The sequence below is a fragment of the Prionailurus bengalensis genome, chromosome E4 (genome assembly GCF_016509475.1).
Source record: "Prionailurus bengalensis isolate Pbe53 chromosome E4, Fcat_Pben_1.1_paternal_pri, whole genome shotgun sequence".
Classification (NCBI taxonomy): domain Eukaryota; kingdom Metazoa; phylum Chordata; class Mammalia; order Carnivora; family Felidae; genus Prionailurus; species Prionailurus bengalensis.
Genome location: NC_057360.1, coordinates 59,784,567 through 59,803,585, shown reverse-complemented (window position 1 = coordinate 59,803,585; position 19,019 = coordinate 59,784,567). Strand labels below are relative to the sequence as shown.

General features: G+C 40.3%; 1 long non-coding RNA gene across 1 annotated transcript; it reads left to right on the top strand.

Moving 5' to 3' along the window:
- Nucleotides 1-19: 19 nt before the first annotated feature.
- On the top strand, nt 20-18,447 carry LOC122475736. The gene is made up of 2 exons (XR_006295294.1): nt 20-785; nt 17,794-18,447. It is a non-coding gene; the product is annotated as an uncharacterized LOC122475736 (long non-coding RNA).
- The last annotated feature ends 572 nt before the right edge of the window (nt 18,448-19,019 follow it).

Genomic DNA, 19,019 nt, shown 5'->3' with positions numbered 1-19,019 from the left:
GGAGAGTTGCGTGGCCGCGCGAACACAGCGCGAACCACGCCGCCCCGAGGGCTGGCGCTCAGGCCCAATCTCGCGAGAGCTGGGCCTTGAGCGGCCGCGCCAGAACTGCGGCGGCGAGACTCGGCCCCGCGGCCCTGGGTCGCCGGGCTGTTGGGATGTCCTCCTCCCTGCCGGAATCCGCTGTGCCCGCTCGTCCGCACCTCTGCCCCAGCCACACCTCTACGGCCGGTCAGGTGGCTTATTGAACACCTGCGTTAGATGCCAGGCCACGGAGTTGGAGCTGGGGACGCGGAAATCAGTTAGTCGTGGCTGCTGGCTTCAAGGAACGCCCGTCCTAGCGAAGGAGAGACACTTGTACAGACGGTGCGATTAGGGTTTTAAGAGAGGTGTGGCCCGAAGGCTGCTGTGACCCAGTTGAGGGGGTGGTCAGAGACAGCCGCGAAAGGAATCGGAGCAGTGCTTCGAGGGGTAGGAGTGCTTTGCGGGGAAGCAGAGGCCTTTCTAGGCAAAGACGCGGGCGGTGGAGAGTACGTGGTGTAGTGGAGCAGTGAGTGGCGAGTCCAGAGAAGGGGTCATAAACCCAAATGCCGACGGTGGTGGCGTATAAATCATCTTATGCAGGCTGGGCACAAGGAAACGATGGGAGGCGCTAAGCATGAACGAGGGAGCGATCATTTTCTCTGAAAGGAACGATGGGTACTCAACATCCGGCCAGTTTCCCTGGGAGAAGGAGCGCCCGGTGTTGATTATCTTCGCGGTTTCCAGGAAAATACAGAAGTCTTGATGTATGTGAACGTTCAATCTCTAGATGCTGGTAACTCGCTTTAAATGCCGTAGCAGTGAAAGAAAATGCCTCAGAAGCTTGGTTTCAGCCTGTGCAGAGGTTTTCAGCTTTTTCAGACGGATTATGTCTGTGTGGAGTGTGTGTTTATGAAAATCTGGAAGCTGGCTCAACTGGCTCCCCTTGGCTTGTACTTTCTACCACTGGTTCTTTTCACTTAAACTCCGATGTGCTGAGAGTTCTGTAATGCTACTTTTGGCCTTTTTTAGTTTTATGTGCATTTCTCGTCTCTTAAGAGTTCGCAGCAGAGAACCTGTCTCCTTTGAACTATGAATTTCTTTCAACGTTTATTTATTTTTGGGACAGAGAGAGACAGAGCATGAACGGGGGAGGGGCAGAGAGAGAGGGAGACACAGAATCAGAAACAGGCTCCAGGCTCTGAGCCATCAGCCCAGAGCCTGACGCGGGGCTCGGACTCACCGACCGCGAGATTGTGACCTGGCTGAAGTCGGACGCTCAACCGACTGCACCACCCAGGCGCCCCTGAACTATGAATTTCTATGTGGTAGTAGGTACAGAGGTAGGTCCTGTAGGGTCAGAGAGGGTGATTAAGATAGTATTGCTGACTTCCAAGTTCTTGGAAGTTATACATTATAATAAGATATAATCGAGGTATTTGTAAAATATGTGAGCATAGATGAAGGCAAATTCGTTTCTTCTTGGAGGAGTTGAGAAGACTTCCCATTGGAGCTAGACCACCTTAGGACTAAAAGTTTGGGTAGGGTAGGTTTGTATTCAACTCTGTATCACTTGTGTAAATAGTGAAGCACAAGAAATGCATGACTTTTTTTTTTTAATGGTGGGGTTTTTTTTGTTTCTTTGTTTTGTGTTTTTAGTGTTTATTTTTGAGAGAGAGGAGAGTGCAAGCTGGGGAGGGGCAGACCGGGAGGGAGACACAGAACCCGAAGCAAGCTCCAGGCTCAGTGCTGCCTGCACAGAGCCCGAGACGCAGGGCTCGAACTCACAAACCGGGAGGTCATGACCTGAGCCAAAGTCAGACACTTAACCCATTGAGCCACCCGGGCACCCCATGACTTTTTTTTTTTTTTTTTTTTAATGGAAGTACAGTTGACACACAACGTTCCATTAGTTTCAGGTGCACAAGGTAGTGGTTCCACAGCTGTTATGCTCTGCTCACCACAAATGTAACTACCATCTGTCAAGAACATGACCTTTGAAATCAGACCTGGTTTTCTGTTCTAGCTTTGCCACTTCATTGACAGCTGTCCTTGAGCATCTTGTCCTTGAGCCTGAGTTCCCTTATCTGCAAAATGGTGATAATAATACAAGCTGCATAAAACTGTTCAGAGGATCAAATGAGAAAGTATATTATAAAGCATTTAAAGCTGTGCCTGACACAGTTCCTCAAATCCAACATGTAAGATGAAACATAAGCGGCTAAGAAAAAATAAACAACTAGGGAAACCGTGACGTGCCGTCGATTGTAAGATGCATCCCATTCAGAGGTGTTAAAATGTGGGGTGGCTGAATGGCTCAGTCTGTTAAGTGTCTTGCTTTCAGCTCAGGTCATAGTCTCAGTTTGTAGGTTCAAGCCCCGTGTTGGGCTGTGTGCTGACGGTATGGAACCTGCTTGGGATTCACTCCCTGCCTCTCTCACTCTCTCTACACAAATATATATTTTTTTAAGTGAAAAAAGCCTCAATACAGTAACAATCAACAATACAATAAGAGGAATGTCTATTACTCCTATGTAAAAATTTACTACAGAACCATGGGCTGCTAGGATAACATTTCCTGGGGCAACAATATCATGACCCTATTACCCTTGTTTAAGAACAGTGCTAGAGGCAAGTTAAAATAACACATTTCCTACGTTCTACCAGATTCCTTTATCCTATATCCCAAGTTTTTTAATCTTTCAGTTGTACAGATTTTTAGATTTCAAAAGTTTTCCCCATGAGGACCACCATTTCAGAGTTTACTGCACTGCTTCAGTCCCCATGCCTATGACAAGGCTTTTGTCCTGGGACTTCCTTTTATTGTTCTCTTGGATAGGATTCACTATACCCATATCTTCTCTCTTAGTTTATACTTTCTTATGTTATGGTACATCCTCCAGTAACTTGTGGAAGGTAAATGGGAGCTAAACCCGCAATGTGATTATTGGAAGTGTTAGTAACAACACTGGTTCTAAACGAATGTTTAGGACCGGGCCAGGCATCATAAAAGACGAGAGAAATTAAACCCCTGCTTTATAACAGATATGAACGGATATGGGCCTTAGGTTTGAATGCTACCCCACTAGGTGTGAGCCCTATTACTATCAGTGATTTAGCTTCTCTGAGCCTCACTTGAGTTTAAATTCGTAGAGATAAAAATGCCTACCTTCCAGAACTACTTTGAGGTTTACGTAGGACTGAGACCACCACTCTGGAGTCAGACCGCCTGTCTTCAGATCTTGGCTTCGCCACTCCAGTAGATGTGCAGTTTTAAGCAAATCGTTTCACTGCATTGTGCCATGGTTTCCTAGAATATGCAATAGCATAATGGTAGTGAGGCCTAAATCCAAAGGTGGTTTTTTTTGTTGTTGTTTTTTTTTTAAAGATTTTGTGGGTAAAGTGTTTAGAAGAGTACCAGGCTCAGAGAAGGGGCACGTGAAGTGTTGATTGTTATTGTTACTGGTTCTATTAAATCACCTAGCACATAATCCTTGAACTAATTTTATTTTTTTTATCCATTTTCCCTGGATTCTTGTTCTCTTCAAAAGCTTCGGTTATGGGGCACCTGCGTGGCTCAGTCGGTTAAGTGTCCAACTTTGGCTCAGGTCATGATCTCATGGTTCGTGAGTTTGAGCACCTAATCAGGCTCACTACCGTCAGCGCACAGCCCACTTTGGATGCTCTGTCTTCCTCTCTCTGTCTTTCTCTCTCAAAAATAAACATTTAAAAACAAACAAAAAAACTTTGGTTACCATCTGTCTTCTGATGATCCATAAAGCAGTATCTACAGCCTGAGTTTCTGTCCTGATTTTCAGACCTGATATCCGACTGCCAAGTGGGCATTTCCATTTGGAGATCCCAAACTGAACATACCCAGTTCTTCTACACTAACTCCGATATTCCCTTCTTCCTTTCTTCTCTTACAGAGTAGCACCACTTGGTTTTCAAGCCAGAAAACAGGAACTACCCTCAGTTATTCCTTCTTCTTTATCCTATACATCTAATCACCAAATGTGATAAATTCTCCCCACTTCATTTCTCTCTCTCTCTCTCTCTCTCTCTCTCTCTCTCTCTCTCTTCTACATCTTTCAATTCCTTCTACTGCACTTTAGCTCAGGTTACCATTGTCTTCCTTTGCATTACAGACTTCTAAATGGTCTCTAGTTACACACCCACCTATGTCCCCCCTAAGCCATTCTTTTATGTAGCCAAAAGTGATCCTTCTCCACTACAAAGATGATTGGATATAGAGAATTTAGAAGAGGAAGGAGCTGAGGGCAGCTCCCAATTTTTCCCCCCTTGGGTACCTGAATATATTCACGTTGGAAAAAACGAGAAAAACGGATTTTTAGGGGAAGGTTTTTGTTTTTTTTCTCCACTAGGCTAGGAGGACTAGATAAAGACCTTCAGAAACGTTAAGCACTGAAAAGATTATGAGGCCCCTTCCCAAAATACAATTTAAAATAAAACTAATGCTAAAGTGAAATGTGAGTTTACTGTCTTTCGGAATACTTATTTTTTCAAATGATTTTCACTGTGAGTGTGTGTCCCAAGTGTGTGTTTAATTTGCCTTCTGGGCAACCCAGCACTCTGGATTGAAGGCAGAAACTGTCTTCTTGTTACATCTCCCACTTTTGGAACATGGCCCGGCACAGAGAAGCTTCTCAATATATAATGAGTGAGTGAGTGAATGATACTTTTCGGGAGAGGGGGCTATAGGTTGGATAAATATCTTGGAAGAATGGGGAATTTTAGCTTGACTTTGAAGAAAAAGTGAAATCAGGACGTGGGAGAATCAGTGATTGAAAGCATTGAATTGGGAGTGGGAAAGAGGACAGCACAGCCTGTATGTAGTAGAAACAATATGGGTAAAGAGAATATATATTCAATAGAAATGGAATTGACTAGGTAAAGTAACTGGATTATATCTATAAGAGGTACAAAGTTGAAATTCAGCAGATCCATGAATCTGATACTGTGCAAAGAACTTGGTATGCACATTTTTTCCCCTGAATCAAAGAGCCCTAGTTTTTTTTAAATGCAATTCTTAAGTGAGTTTATAAACCAATAAATGTTAAGATTTATGTTGTGTATTTGAGAGACTGATAAGAAGTCTTAAGCTTGATGCTGTAGCCATTTAATGCTCAAAAATTTTTTACTACAGGGGTACCTGAGTGGCTCAGTTGGTTAAGCAACTGACTCTTGATCTTGGCTCTGGTCATGATCTGGTCTGGTTCGTGAGTTCAAGTTCGTGAGTTCAAGGCGTGCATCAGGCTCTGTGCTGACAATGCAGGGCCTGCTTGGGATTCTCTCTCCCTCTCTCTCTGCCCCTCCCCTGCTTGTTCTCTCTCTCACACACACACAATAAATAAATAAACTTAAAAAAATATCTAAAAGAAAGGAGCAGAAGGGAGGGAATGAGAACCTCAGATCTGGAGATAAAGTCTGAAAAGTTGGGCCATCAAATTGGAAAGGGAAAATTAAAATTAGTCTTTGTTTACAAATGACAAGATCTCATATGTAGAAAACCCCAAAGATTCCACAGAAAAAAACCAACTGTTAGAACTAGTAGGCAAATTTCGGCAGAGTGGCAGAATACAAAATCCACACACAAAAATCAGTTATTTTCCATAATAATAATCCAAAAAGGAAATTGAGAAGACAATTCCACTTGCAATAACATCAAAAATAAAATACCTAGGAATAAATGTAACCAGGGAGACAAAAGATTTGTACATTGAAAATTACAAAATACTGGTGAAAGAAATGATAAGACACAAAGACATTTTGTGTTCATGGGTTGAAAAACTCTCAATTGTTAAGATGTCAATACTACCCTAAACAGTCCACATATTCAATGCAATCCCAGTCAAAATTTCAGCATTTTTTGCAGAAATAGAAAAATCCATCCTGAAATTCCTATGGAAACTCGAAGGATGCTGAGTAGCCAAAGCAATCTTGAAAAAGAATAAAGTTGGAAGTCTCCTTCCTGATTTCAAAACTTACTCTCAAGCCTCAGTAATCAAAAAGTGTGATACTGGCATAAAAATAGACCTATAGGGGCGCCTGGGTGGCTCAGTCAGTTAAGCATCCGACTTCATCTCAGGTCATGATCTCACGGTTCGTGGGTTCGAGCCCCACATCGGGCTCTGTGCTGAGAGCTCAGAGCCTGGAGCCTGCTTCGGATTCTGTGTCTCCCTTTCTCTGCTCCTCCCCTGATCACACTCTGTCTCAAAAATAAATAAATGTTAAAAAAAAAAATGAAATAGAATAGAGTGCCCCCAAATAAACCCTTGCTTATATGGTTAAATGTTTTTCAACATGGGTACCAAGGCCATTCAATGGCTAAAGGACGGTTTTTGCAATAAATGGTGTTTAGGAAACTGGATATCCACATGCAAAAGAATGAAGTTACATGCTTATCTTACACCATATACAAAAAACTCAATGGGTCAGACACCTGAACATAAGAGCTAAAACTATAAAACTCTTAGAAGAAATCATAGGGGAAAAAATGATGCCGGATTTGACAATGATTTCTTGGATATGACACCAAAAGCATGGGCAACAGCAGAAAAAAGTAATAAATCGGACTTCAAAATCTAAAACTTGTGCACGAAAGGATACAATAAACTGAAAAGGGCAATTTATGAGATTGAGAAAATGTTTGCAAATCATATATTGATAAAAGAGATTAAAATCCAGAATAGATGAAGAACTCCTACAACTCAACAACAACAAAACTCAACTCAAAAATGAGCAAAGGACTTAAACAGACGTTTCTCCAAGGAAAATATATACACATGGCCAATAAGCACATAAAGGGATGCTCAACATCACTAATCATTAGGAAAATGCAAATCAAATCTATAAGATACTACTTCACATCCGGTAGAATGGCAATTCTTTAAAAAACCTGGAGCGCCTGGGTGGCTCAGTTGGTTAAGCATCTGACTTGATTTCCACTCAGGTCATGATCTCACAGTTCGTGGGTTCAAGCCCTGCATTGGGCTCTGTGCTGACAGGATTCTGTCTCCTCTCTCTGCCCCTTCCCTGCTCACTCTCTCTCTCAAAATAAATAAACATTAAAAAAAGTAAAGAACCTGTTGGTGAAGATGTGGAGAAATGGAGAAATTAGAACACGCATTGGTGGGAGGAATGTAAAATGGTACAACCACAGTGGGAGAAAGTATGGTGTTTACTTAAAACATTAAACATAGACAGGGGCACCTGGGTGGCTCAGTCAGTTAAGCGTCCGACTTCGGCTCAGGTCATGATCTCACGGTTCGTGAGTTCGAGCCCCGCGTCGGGCTCTGGGCTGATGGCTCAGAGCCTGGAGCCTGCTTCCGATTCTGTGTCTCCCTCTCTCTCTGCCCCTCCCCCGTTCATGCTCTGTCTCTGTCTCAAAAATAAATAAACATTAAAAAAAAAAAAAAAAAAACATGCCAGTCACAAAAGGACAAATACTGCATGATTCCACTTATGAGGTATCTAGAGTAGTCAAATCCGTAAAGTCCGTGGAATAGTGGTTGCTATAGGGAGAGGGAAGAATGGAGGGTTATTGTTTCAACAGGTATGGAGTTTCCATTTGGGAAGATGAGAAAGTTCTGGAGACGGATGGTCGTGTGTGATTGTTGCACAACAATGTGAATGGACTTCTTACCACTGAACTGTACCTCTATACCTGGCTAAAATGGTAAACTTAGTGTTATGTATGTATATGTTACCATAATTTTTTTTAAATTTTTTTTTTAACATTTATTTATTTTTGAGACAGAGAGAGACAGACCATGAACGGGGGAAGGTCAGAGAGAGAGGGAGACACAGAATCTGAAACAGGCTCCAGGCTCTGAGCAGTCAGCACAGAGCCCGACGTGGGGCTCGAACTCACATACCGCGAGATCGTGGCCTGAGCCGAAGTCGGACGCTTAACCGAATGAGCCACCCAGGCGCCCCAATGTTACCATAATTTTTAAGTAATTTTTAAGTTGGACCATATCTAGATGATGTGGATCAGCAAAATCTCTTAATCATTCCTTGTGAGAGTATACATTGGTACGGCCCCCTTGGAAAGTTTGTCCTCACTCTGTAAAGGTAAATACGTGTGTACCCTTTGACCAACCATTTTGCTTTTATGCGTATATCCAAAAGAAACTTTTCAAAAGGTACCAGGACAAATGTACAAGAGTGTTCATGTGAAGGGAGCCTGGATGGCTCAGTCGGTTGAGTGTCTGGCTCTTGATTTTGGCTCAGGGCATGATTTCTGGGATCATGGGCTCAAGCTTCATGTTGGACTCTCACTGAGCATGGAGCCTGCTTAAGATTCTCTGTCTCAGGGCGCCTGGGTGGCTTAGTTCATTAAGCATCTGACTTCGACTCAGGTCATGATCTCACAGTTCATGAGTTTGAGCCCCGCATTGGGCTGGCTGCTGTCAACACAGAACCCACTTCTGATCCTCGATCCCCCTCTCTCAGCCTGCCCCTCCCCTACTCGAGCTCTCTTTCTATCAAAAATAAATAAATATTTTTTTTAAAAAAGATTCTGTCTCTCTCTAGCCTGCTTAAGATTCTCTCCCTCTGCCCCTCTTTCCAACTTGCTTTAAAATAAAAAAATAAAAAAGTTCATGTGAGCACCCTCTTTAATACCAAGATCTGAAAATAACTCAAATGCCTATCTACATGTAGAGGAATAGATAAATCAATTAGGGCATATTTATACAACACTCCAAATGAATGTACTAGAGTTATATATGCCAAAACATGGATTAATCCTAACAATATAATATTGAGTGGAAAGAGTAAGTCCTTAAGAATTACAGCATGTGGTAAACTTTTTATAAAGTTACCGATAATAATAGGTGATGCAATGGAGGATCAAAGAGGTGTGTATGTAAATGTAAATTCATGTCTTGGTTTTCATGTTGGTGGTGACTTCATGGATATTTGCTATTTTAAATGAAAGACTAAATGAATGAATGCTTGAGGCCCTTGAACACACCAATGATGGTCATGAACCAAGAATAATGATGAATTGAATTATCTGCATCTGAGCTCAAAATTTTTTTTTTATTTTTGGGTGCCTGGGTGGCTGACTCAGTTAAGCTTCTGACTCTTGATTTTAGCTCAAGTCATGATCTCACAATTCGTGAGTTTGAGCCCTGTGTCAGGCTCCGTGCTGTTAGCTTGGGATTTTCTCTCTGCTCCTCCTTCCCTTGCCCACTCTCTTTCAAAAGAAAATACATAATTTTTTTTGAGTTTGTTTATTTTATTTTGAGAGAGAGCAAGAGAGAATCCCAAGCAGGATCCACATGGTCAGTGAGGAGCTCAATGTGGGGCTCGAACTCATGAACCGTGAGTTCCTGAGCCGATATCAGGAGTCGGACGCCTGACCAATTGAGCCACCCAGTGCCCCCCCAAAAATTCTTTTCGCATTCAACTCTATATCAGTATGATATAAGTAGAAGAAGACAGTGGGGAAGGTGGGGAGTAATCTTTTAAATTACTTACCATCAAATATGATACTCTAGGAAGATATGTCACATTTCCCTTGTGGCCTCAGGTACCCTCTGTGGCCTCAGGTACTACTCCTGCCTGGGCATTTAAGCATCTCAATTTAGAAGATCAGTAATAGTGGAAAGTCACCAAAATATCTTGAGCTTGGATGGGAATTCTGCAAAGTAAGTGTTTCTGTGAAGGAAAAAAAAAATTAGTCTGGCGGTTTTACATAGGATGGATATATTTTTGAGAGATCACAGAGGAACCAAGTATCAGGCCATCATCATGATGCAGTTTTCAAGTAAGGGAGCCCTGAACTAAGTAGTAGCAGCAGAAATTGAGAAGGAGATAAGCCAAGAACCTTTTGTAGGATGGAATAGTAATTCTTAGAACACATAAGATGAAGTAAATGAGAATACTTAAATAATTCTAAGGTTTCTACCAGAGGTATATCTAAGCTTTGTGACCCAAAGCTTACACAATTCTGGGGACTCCCTTTGAGAAAAACAATATGGCAAAATCAAAATAGGATCAAAATTAGATACAAAAGTAAATATTTATTTGAAAGAGCCTAGTGTAAGTGAAGATCACAGAACTTTTTTAAGCTTTCAGTTGTACTAATTCTTAGACGTCAAAGTTTTCCCCATGAGGACCAACATTGCAAAGTTCACCGGACTATTCCAATCTCTATGCCTCTCAGAGGCTTTTTTTCTTAATGTAGGTGTTATCACTATGAACTTACCTCCTAGCACTGCTTTTGCTGCATCCCATAAGGTTTGGTATATTGTGTTCCCATTTTCATGTGTCTCAAGGTATTTTTAAATTTCTTTTTTTTTTCTTTGACCTTTGGTTGTTCGGTAGCATGTTGTTTAATCCCCACATATTTGTGAATCTTGCAGGTTTCTTCTTGTGATTGATTTCTAGTTTCATACTCTGTGATCAAAGAAGATGCTAGACATATTAGTCTTCTTAAATGTATTAATACTTGTTTTGTGGCCTAACATGATCTCTCCCAGAGAATATTCCATGTGCACTTAAGAAGAATGTGCATTCTGCTCCTGTTGGATTATTGTTTTCTGTAAATGGCTAAGTCTATCTGTTATAACATGTAGTTTAAGTGCAATGTTTCCTTATGGATTTTCTGTTCCTATTATCTACGCATTGTTGAAAGTAGGTTACTGAAGTCTCCTACCATTACTATATTGCTATTTCTCCCTTGAGGTCTGTTAATATTTGCTGTATATATTTAGGTGCTTCTATACTGGGTGCATAAATATTTACAAATGTGGTACTCTCTTTTAGGTACAATATATGAATGACCTTTTTTCATTTCTTATTACAATCTTTGCCTTAATGTCCATTTTGTGTGACTTAAGTATAGTTATTCCTACTTTCTTTTGATTTCCATTTGCATGGAATATCTTTTCCCATTCTTTCCGTCTGCATGTGTTCTTAAAGCTCATGAGTCTCTTATAGATAGTTGGGTCTTTTTTTCTTTCTTTCTTTTTTTTAAATCCATTTGGACACTTTATGTCTTTTCCTTGGAGAATGTAGTCCATTTACATTTAAAGTAATTATTGATAACTATGAACTTACTATTGCCATTTTCTTCATTGTTTTCTGGCTGTTTCTTAATTCCTTCATTCTTTCCTTCTTCTCTTGTTCTCTGTGATATTTGATGATATTCTGTAGTGGTATGCTTAGACTTCTTTGCCATTACCTTTTGTGTATCTGCTATAGATTTTTGATTACCACGAGGCTTACATAAAACAGAAAGATGCTTTGCTTTTAGATCCTTTCCCCTTCAAATAATTTTCTTGTGAAATGTCTGTTTATACCACTACCCCTGTTGGTTTTTTCTTTTCCAATTATTAACTAGTCTACTTTCACAGCATCCTTATTTTTGTCAGTGGCTTTCCTTATAATTGGAGCAGTTCTCCACTATCATTTTTCATGACTTTGTGAAAGTCCTACCTCTTTTACAAGAGATTTACAATTTCACTTTGCAAATGCTTTGGACTGAATTTGCAAAGAGATGAATGGAGTAGAAGGGTATGTTAAATCAGGAAGGATGTTCAATGACTCATTTTTTAGATAATTGGTTCATTGGTAAATATATGATAGGGAAACTGTTGTTTCTTCGTGCAATCTCTTAACTGTGGGGACCTAGCTAATGAAACCCTGACTAATAAGGATACCCCACAGGCATTTAATAGGGTTCCAGTGAGCCTCATTGAGACAATGGCTATGAGGTGCTTAGCATTTGTTCCTGGCACAAGTAGAGTTGATTACTTAATCCTTTGTGTTGCCACGGTATACCATAATATCACATCTCATCGTATTATGGTTGCTTAATTGTTTGTGTGCATGTATTTCCCTTTATTTTTAAGTTCATTTATTTATTTTGAGAGGGCAGAGACAGCGCGAATTGGGGAGGGGCAGGGAGAAAGGAGACAGAGACTTCCAAGCAGGCTTCACACTGCCAGTGCAGAGCTGGACACGGGACTTGAACTAAGGAAACCTCGAGATCATGACCTGAGCCGAAACCAAGAGTCAGATGCTTAACAGACTGAGCCACTCAGGCACCCCTATGTGAGTGTGTTTTTGTAACAGTCTGTGACTCCTAGAAGGTAGAAATGGTTTCTAATTCATCTTTATGCTCCTGATATGTGCCTCAAAAATGGTGAACATTCAATACATGTTGAATAAGTAAGTAAAGGAATGAATGAATGGGTATCTTCCTCATCTTTTTCTTGTTATAACATATCTCAGGTTATCTATTTAGCCTTTAATTAAAAAAAATTTTTTTAACAAGGCAAATACCTTTGTACTGATAAGGAATGTTCTCTAAGATAGAGTGATAAAAACAAAATGCAGAAGGGTTTATAGCATATGCTACTTTTTTTTTTAATTGGAGGTAGAATATACACATACATGCACAAACACACTCATGGATGTATTTGTGTACATATATGTGTGTGTATTTGTCTTTTTCATAGACTGTCTTAAGGATACATGAGGGGCGCCTGGGTGGCTCAGATGGTTAAGCGGCCGACTTTGGCTCAGGTCATGATCTCATGGTTCGTGAGTTCGAGACCTGCGTCGGGCTCTGTGCCGACAGCTCAGAGCCTGGAGCCTGTTTTGGATTCTGTGTCTCCCTCTCTCTCTGACCCTCCCCCGTTCATGCTCTGTCTCTCTGTCTCTCTGTCTCAAAAGTAAATAAACATTAAAAAAAATATTCTCTGTTCTCCCCTTAAAAAAAAAAAAGGATACATGAGAAACCAGTAAGAGTGACTACTTTTGGGTAGTAACACTGGGAATACACATGGTAAAGGTGTACTTTTTTATTGTATACTCTTTCAAATTGCTTAATTTTTTAAAATGTGTATTTATTAAGAGCACACAAGTGGGGAAAGGGCAGAGAAAGAGAGAGACAGGATCTGAAGTAGGCTCTGTGCCAACAGTAGAAAGCCCTATGTGAGGCTCGAACTCACCAACCATGAGATCGTGACCTGAGCCAACGTCGGTTGGTTAACCGACTGAGCCTCCCAGGCGCCCCTCAAATTGCTTAATTTTGTTTACCTTGTGTTTATGTTACCTATTTTATATAAATATAGATATATAGATATAAATTTTATTTTACAAAGTTGTTACCATTTTTGAAACCTAAAATAATGGGTAAACGGAAGGACTGGAATGATGTTAGAATATTACTAATTCAGGTTAGAAAAGTCCTTAAATATGCAAATATACAATCATGTAAGAGTTTAAAAATATTTTCTTTGTCTTCATCTACCTGTAGGCTTATATAGTGCACATTTCAAGTTGGCCTAAAGGTCACAGATACATAAAAATTGGAGGGGATTTAACAGTTATTGTTTTTCTAATTGATTTCCACAGTCTTTATCATATAATTTGTGTTTTTTTCTGAGAGAACTTTTCACCTCTGGCCATACTAAATTTTGTTTCTGTGACTTTTCATTCATCATGTTTTATTTTGTTTTGTTTTAAGATTTTATTTTATTTTATTTTACTTTTGTGTTTACTTATTTATTTTGAGAGAGAGAGAGACAGCATGAGCAGGGAAGGGGCAGAGAGAGAGGGAGAGGGAGAAAGAATCCCAAGCCCATTCCATGCCGCCAGCACAGAGCCTGATGTGGGGCTCAAACTCACAAACTGTGAGATCAGGACCTGAGCTGAAATCGAGAGTTGGATGCTTAACCAACTGAGCCACCCAGGGCCACTAAAGATTTTATTTATTTTTTTTTTTTAATTTTTTTTTTTAACATTTATTTATTTTTGAGACAGAGAGAGACAGAGCATGAACGGGGGGAGGGCCAGAGAGAGAGGGAGACACAGAATCCGAAGCAGGCTCCAGGCTCTGAGCTGTCAGCACAGAGCCCGATGCGGGGCTCGAACTCACAGACCGTGAGATCGTGACCTGAGCGAAGTCGGACGCTCAACCGACTGAGCCACCCAGGCGCCCCAAAAGATTTTATTTTTAAATAGTGTCTACATCCAGCATGGGGCTCGAATTCAAAATCCCAATATCAAGAGTCACATGCTCTACCAACTAAACCAGCCAGGCACACCTCCATTCATCATGAGGTATACGGTTACTCTTGCACATACGACCTAAAAGTATGCCAAAATATCCCAAATTAAATGATCTATATGCAATCTCTTCATAAAGAGTAACAGACTCTGCCAGTGCTCTGTCCACCCTCGGTCTAACCTGTTGTATTCACTCCAGCAACTTCCAGCTGCCTGAGGTTTCTGGCATCAGGAACTTCTGCTATTGGAGCCTAAATGGGTTTAAACTTTAAAAGCAATTTATCATAGGGGTGCCTGGGTGGCTCAGTCAGTTAAGTGTCCAACTTCAGCTCAAGTCATGATCTCCTGATTTGTTAGTTCAAGACCCACATACCACAGAGCCTGCTTCAGATCCTCTGTCTCCCTCTCTCTCTGCCTCTCCCCTTCTCCCTCTCTCTCTCTCTCTTTCAAAAATTAATAACCATTAAAAAATACTTTAAAAGTAATTTATCATAATGTATCAAAGGGCTTGAAGATGTGCATACCCTTTGATCCAACAATAGGAAATAATCAGAGGATGGGCGATTAAGCATTTTTAAGGATATTTTCATAGCCTTAAATTTTAAAATTTTATTTTATTTTTGAGAGCGAGGCAGGGAGAGAGACAGAGAATCTTACAAGGGGCAGAGAGAGAAAGAGAGAGAAGCAGGGCTCGAGTTTACCTGGTACAGGACTCGAACTCAAGAACCATGAGATCATGACCTGAGCCAAAGTCAGATGCTTAACCCACTGAGCCACGCAGGGACCCAATTTAAAAAATTGAAAAAAAGCAGAATATCTAAATGCTAAAAAAGAGGACTAATTAAATACATTATAACAAATGAATGCAATGGAATACTGTTCAGTGTTTAAAATTATATAAATGCATATTGATTTCACTGCAAGTTCACAGTATATTATGTGACTATATTGGCTCTTTGGTAAATATGTGTTAGAGCAAACGTTGCTTTTTAGTGCAATCTCTTAACTAGGGAGACTTGGCTAATAAAATCTTGACTAGAAAGGACCTTTATTTATTTATTTATTTATTTATTTATTTATTTATAAATGTTTATTTATTCTGAGGGAGAGGGAGCAAAAACAGAGTAGGGACAGAGAAAGACAGAGAGAGGGAAAGAGAGAATCCCAAGCAGGCTCCACGCTGTCAGCACAGCGCCTGATGCAGAGCTCAATTTTATGAACTGTGAGATCATGGCCTGTGCTGAAATCAAGAGTCAGATTCTTAACCAACCGAGCCATCCAGGTGCCCCAAAAAGGTACCTAAAAAAAAAAAAAGAGTAATATATATGTATTATGCATAGGGAAACATTTGGAACATTGACAATAAGGTGTGATTTGTCATCAGTATTCTAGGTCTTGCAAGGGTGGTAGGTGTTTATTGGCTTATTAAATAAATAATAAATAAAGAGGGTCAGTGATGAGAATGTGTTATAAAATAAGGGTGATGATCGCTTCAAATCTGTGCAGTTGAAGAATGTTAAATAAAAGAATGGAAAGGGGGGAACATCAAGAGGTTATATGCTCAACTGTTAATAGTAGTTATCTCTGACTAAAACTTTAAGGGTAATTATTTTCTTTTTACGCCCTTAAGAGTTTCTAATTTGTCTATAATTCTATATTACTTATGTAACGGAGATATTAAAAAGTCAAAGCCATTACATTTAAGATTTAAAAGTATTCGACAATAACAGCAACAGTGAAGCCCTGCCCTCTTAAATAGACAAAAGACCATTGTCTGTACTGGCCAATTATGTTCCTTTGTAGCAAATACATTATATTGGTTTGTGGGACATTCCATGTAGAATACAGCTGAAACATTTCTGTGACCAACAGATAAATTATATTGGATTTGATGCATTTTACCTATGTCAGGCCACTTTTGCACTTGGAGAAAAATGCTTTGCTGTTTACTACCTACCGTATAAAAGGAAGGAAGCGGTTTCCAGCTACGAGGAAATATAAGGCCATTTGGAAACTCTTCTCCTGGGTTAGAAGGTATTCTTGATATAGGGATACTGGAATGTAGCTACTTTTTTAGGGAAAAGAAAATTTATAAATGTTATTACTTAAATTACGTTATCTTAAATGGAACTACAAGTGTAACTTATTTAAATTTTCAGTTTCAAATAGTGGAGCCAAAGAGTTTTTTTTTTTTTTAAGTTTGTTTATTTTGAGAGAGAGAGAGTGCCCTCAGGCACGTAGTGGGGGAGAGAGAGACTCCCAAGCAGACTCTGTGCCGTCAGCGAGGAGCCCACAGCAGGGCTCTATTTCATGAACCGTAAGATCATGACCTGAGCCGAAATCGGGAGTCAGATGCTTAACCGACGGAGCCACCCAGGTGCCCTGCCAAAGGTTATTTTAAAAACTTGAAGTTGCTGGGGCGCCTGGGTGGCTCCGTCGGTTAAGCGTCTGACTTTGGCTCCGGTCATGATCTCACAGTTCCGGAGTTCAAGCCCCACATCGGGCTCTGTGCTGACAGCTCAGAGCCTAGATCCTGCTTTGGATTCTGTGTCTTCCCTTCTCTCTGCCCGTCCCCCGCTCATGCTCTGTCTCTCTCTGTTTCTCAATAGTAAATAAACGTTAAAAAATTAAAAATAAATAAATAAATAAAAATTTGAAGTCGCTCTGGAACTTGGTTAGACGTCTCTGCTATATATTCCTTAATGCTTTCCCTAGCTTCACATTTTTTGTCATGGCCTATTCGAGGACCTGTTTTTCTTTTCTTTCTTGATTGTAGGTGCAGTAAGAGTAGGAATGACGTCTGTCTTACTGGCAAATAATAGGAACTATAGATAGATAGATAGATCGATAGATAGATAGATAGATAGATAGATATAGATTTTTTTTTAATTTAAGAGTGAGAGAGACAGAATCTCAAGTGGACTCCATGCCCGGTGGCAGAGCCCCATATGGGACTCGATCCCATGACACTGAGATTATGACCAGAGCTGAAGTCAAGAGTCAGACGCCTAACCAGCCAAGCCACCCAGGTGCCCCGGAACTCAATATTTAATAAAAGAACGTATAAATGAATGAATGGATTCAGTTCCAATTTAGAGCTAGGACACAAAGAGCAGAAGCTTTAAAATGCACAGTGGGGGTGGTTCCTTACATATTGAAGGTTTGAAGTGCATGTTACATTTGAAGTGCATTTACATTTAAGGTGAAACATTCATGTTTATGGTTGACACTAACCAATTCCAGTAAGTGAAATGCCAAGGTAGGAATATACTACTAAAAGTCCTCGCGAGGAGTAAGAATGGAGAGAAAGTGCCACACAGGCTACAATGTCTCAGTTATATGAATGCAAAGCTGCAAGAGAACTCAGAACATCTTGAAGTCAATCCCTTCATTTAATAGATGAATAAATTGAAGTTCATACAATTTAAATGAATTATAGAGTCACCGAGTTCCTTATTGATAATTCCAGACCATGAGCTAGGTCTCCTGACTTACTGGTCTAGTTTTCTCTCCATCAAACTTAAAAGAAGGATTGACTATCACCTAAGTCTAGGAAAGGAAGAACAGAGAGACAATCATCTTGTTCTTCAAACATTCTGGTTCAGATTCCTTCTTCAGCCCCAAAGAGCAGAAATCGGGGGTCATTAAGAATGGTATTGTAAATGAAACAAAGTGAGATTTCCCATCTGGAATACTATACGTAGTTCTGTGTCCATTCCACAGGAAAAATACAGCAAAGCCAGAGAAAGGTCCGCGGGAGGAGGTGAAAGTGATCTCACAGAAGGATTGAGAACAAGATGAAAACGTTATGACGCTTCACACTGAGCTGTTAAAAGGAAATATAATTATCGGCACTGCACCTGAAACTTTTAATTGGGAACGCAGAGGAGAAGGAGATCCTTCCGCAAAATAGCCATGGATGCTGTTGCCAGATGTCCTGTCCTGCATTAAATGATCCATGAGTCTGATCTGGTATGCTCATTCATACGGTTTTATTTACAAAACCCCTTTTCTTGTCATTTCAAACCCCACTTAATCCCTAAAAACCCCAACGGAGAGGGGAAAATGAATGCCTCATTATAGTCTTCTCTGGTGACAGGCAGTGGTGCTTCGGGTCACAGGGTGACAGTTATCTGGATTGCAAGTCCTGGGTGGTTATGGATGAGAGATACCACCCTTTCAGCTAATACCTATCAACTACCGATGCCTTTTACTCATTTTCTCTTTGGGGCCTGTGAATTGTTTCCTATGGAAGTACGTCTTGATTTACAGTAGCCATAGTGGAAGCTGCTTTTTATGATATTGTCAAATATTATATTCAAAAGATAAATATTTGGAGTACCCTAAAATAAACATATAAATGTTCCCTTTGTTTCACATCTTGTTGTGTCCTATTTCTTGGGAAGTTATCAGATTTCAATCTTCTGCCTTCTTTTCTTGAGAGTTTACTTCTTTAATCTTCCCTTTTGTGTTTAACTTTCAATATGCTCCTCTCTGCCAGGGACGCCTGGGTGGTGCAGTCGGTCGGTTAGGTGTCCAACTTTGGCTCCGATCATGATCTCACGATTTGTGAGTTTGAGCCCTATGTCGGGCTCTCTGCTGTCGGTGCAGAGCCTGCTTCAGATCCTCTGTCCCTGTCTCTCTGCCCCTCCCTTGCTCTCTCTCTCTCTCTAAAATAAGTAAACATGAAAGAAAAATGTTCTCCTTTCCCACGTATTTTTCAAAGCTCTCATATTTATTTGAATGCTTAAGTGTTTTTGCAATATTAATAGGTATGTTTTTCAGTAGCTCACAAAAACTGACCAACTTTTCTGCTAGTGAGCAGTTATTGTAGAAAACTTTGCAGATATGAATATTCAAAACTGAAATAATAACAAAATAAAATAAAATAATAACAAAATAAAAATAACAAAACTGAAATAATAATCATAATTATGATTAGCTCTTGG